Genomic DNA, 3,028 nt, shown 5'->3' with positions numbered 1-3,028 from the left:
ATATGAGACTCTCCCTCTCTCTCACAAAAAAAAAAAACACACACACACACACACACACACACACACACACACACACACACACACAGTATTAGAGAGGGGGAGAGCTGCTGCTGATGGTTTTTACCAGCTCCGTGATCCAGTAGACCTGTGATCCCGGCACTCATACACACACACACACACACAACGTTAGAGAGGGGGAGAGCTGCTGATGGTTTTTACCAGCTCCATGATCCAGTAGACCTGTGATCCCAGCACTCAGGTGGTGGATACAGAAGAGGGACAGCACAGTGTCATGATACATGAGACATTTTCATATTAAGGAAAGCTGGGGACCAGGAGGCTCCCATTCAGAAGAACAAAGCTCTGAGTTTCTAATTCCCAAAGTTTTTATTAGTGTGGATGAGGTGCTCTAAGCAGGTATTCAGGAACAAGGCTATTTCTCTGCAGTGGCTCAGGAAAATGTGGCTTGTTTCCAGGATATAAAGCAGATGTTCACAGAACAGTGCAGAGTGCAACACAAAGGATACCACGTCAGAACCATGTCTGCATGCATGCCTATTTGACTTTGCCATCATAGGCATTCTTGGCTTGTGACATTGCACTTATGCCAAGTATGTTTTCAGCAGAGTTCAAACAGGGCATGGTCTCCAACACACATGGTCATCCTCAGCTATATAACAAGTTTAGAGCAGCCTGGACTACATGAGTCCCTATCCATAAATAAGTAATTGAAGTAAATGTTGACACGTATACATTGATCACAGTCAAGATACTGTGTATGTACCAGGAAAGCTTTTAAAAAGCAAGATGAGGGTTGGAGAGAGAACTCAGTGGTTAAGAGCACTGACTGCTCTTGCAGAGGATACTGGTTCAATTCTCAGCACCCACATGGCAGCTAACAACCATCCGTTAAACCAATTCCAGGGGAATCCAATGCCCTCTTCTGCTCTGCAGGCATTGCATGACACAGATGAACTTACATACATGCAGACAATACACTCGTAAAATTAAAATATTTTAAAAATAAAAGAATGACCAGCTAAATTCTGTGGAGTAGAAAGGATGAACTCAGGCATTAATCATTAGGAGTTTTACTCCATGTATCCACTTGAACTAGAAGACCACCTTTCAGGAGTATATTTGAGGAGCTTGAGAGTTGCAGCAGAATCTATTGTCTTAGAAAATTCTATAAGAAAAAAAAGATCTTGTGTACAATATGTAATGTACTCATATGAAAATGTCCATATGTAACATGATGCCATGTACAGTGAATATATATGACAAAAGGGTTGTGTTTTTTTTTGTTTTGTTCAAACAGGCAGCAGGTAAAGGCACTTGTCACCAAGTTTGACTACCTGAATCCATTATTTGGAACCCTACATGGTGGAAGGCGAGAGCCCCAGAAAGTTGGCCAGTGACCTTCACACAAGCCCTGTGGTGCATGCACATATACACAGATAAATGAATGCAATTAAAAATATTTTTAAAGAAGGAAAAGTGCTTGCCTTACACTGAGAACAGGTGTTTGTGCCATCATTTAATAGATGAGTGTTCTTAGCTGGCGAGGTGGTACGTGCTTTTAATCCCAGCACTTGGAGGCAGAGGTGGCAGATCTTTGTGAGCTTAAGGCCAGCTGGGGCTATAGGGAGACTTTGTTTCCAAAAGACCAAAAAAGAAAAGGTGATGTGAGTGTTAAATGAACCTCAACTTCTAGAAGAGTTCCAGGAACAGCGTAGCATGCTCTGTTTCTCATGCTGTTTCTGAACCGTACCAAGTATCATTAGAAGCCAACTACAAAAGAAGCAATTGTACTTAACTTTTTTTTTTTTTTGGTCTTTTTGAGACAGGGTCTCCCTGTAGCCCCAGCTGTCCTGGAACTCACTATGTAGACCAGGCTGGCCTTGAACTCACAGAGATCCACCTGCCTCTGCCTCCCAAGTGCTGGGATTAAAGGCGTGTGCCACCACGCCCGGCTTGTACTTACCTTTTAATGCAAGTGTTCAGCTCATTTGCTTCCAAAATTAATAGGATTTTTAAAAAATATTCAAAACGATTAGAGGTAGTTTAAGCAAAAGGAGTTTATTATAGAGATTCAACAGTAGAATCGTAAAATTTTGCTTCTCATAAAGACCATAGAAATCACAGAGTTCAAACCCAGTGTTTAAACTGGGATCTGGAGAGGCTAAAGTGACTGCCTGAGGTCACAGTGCTCAGCTATGACTACTCTGGGTTTAGAACCAAGAACTCCTTAAACTACTTCCTTGTAATTCAGTCACCCAATAAAGCTTTCACGGGACAAACCACAGATAAACACATTAAGAGTCAAAGACATGCGATGTAGCTCAGTCAATAGAGTGCTTGCCTATCTTGTATAAAGCCTATAAACAGTGTGGTGGCAGGAGGATCAGCAGTTCAAGATCATCCTCATCTACCTAGGGAGTTTGAGGCCAGCCTGGGTTACAATTCTCAAAACAAAAAATGACAGGAATGCAGTTGGACTTGGTATGACTTGAACTGGAAAGCCATCAGGAGCTGGGAGTGCCACCTCTCTTCTTGTCCCTGAGTATGATTACCCTTGAGCGTAATTGTGTTAATATGCTGCTCCCTGCCTTGTGTGTATAATACATACCTCTCTCTTCCATTCAAGAAATCAATCCAAAGGGCCAGTAAGATGGGTCTTGCCTAAGTTAAAGGCACTTGTTACCAAGCCTGATAACCTGAGTTAGATCCCTGGGATCCATATGGTAGAAGGAGAGACTCGACTTCTACCAATTGTCCTCTGACCTCCAAACGTGCAATGGCATGCATGTAAAATAAATAAAGGAAATAGAATGTAATTTTACTTTATTTTAAAAAAATATTTTATTATAGCCAGGCGTGGTGGCGCACACCTTTAATCCCAGCACTCGGGAGGCAGAGGCAGGTGGATCCCTGTGAGTTCAAGGCCAGCCTGGTCTACATAGTGAGTTCCAGGACAGCAGGGGCTACAGGGAGACCCTGTCTGAAAAAGACCCCCCAAAATTTTTGT

Source organism: Nannospalax galili, unplaced genomic scaffold, assembly GCF_000622305.1.
Source record: "Nannospalax galili isolate Female #2095 unplaced genomic scaffold, S.galili_v1.0 scaffold598, whole genome shotgun sequence".
NCBI classification, from domain to species: Eukaryota; Metazoa; Chordata; class Mammalia; order Rodentia; family Spalacidae; genus Nannospalax; species Nannospalax galili.
The sequence above is the reverse complement of the archived record's forward strand: the minus strand, read 5'-3'. Positions refer to the sequence as shown.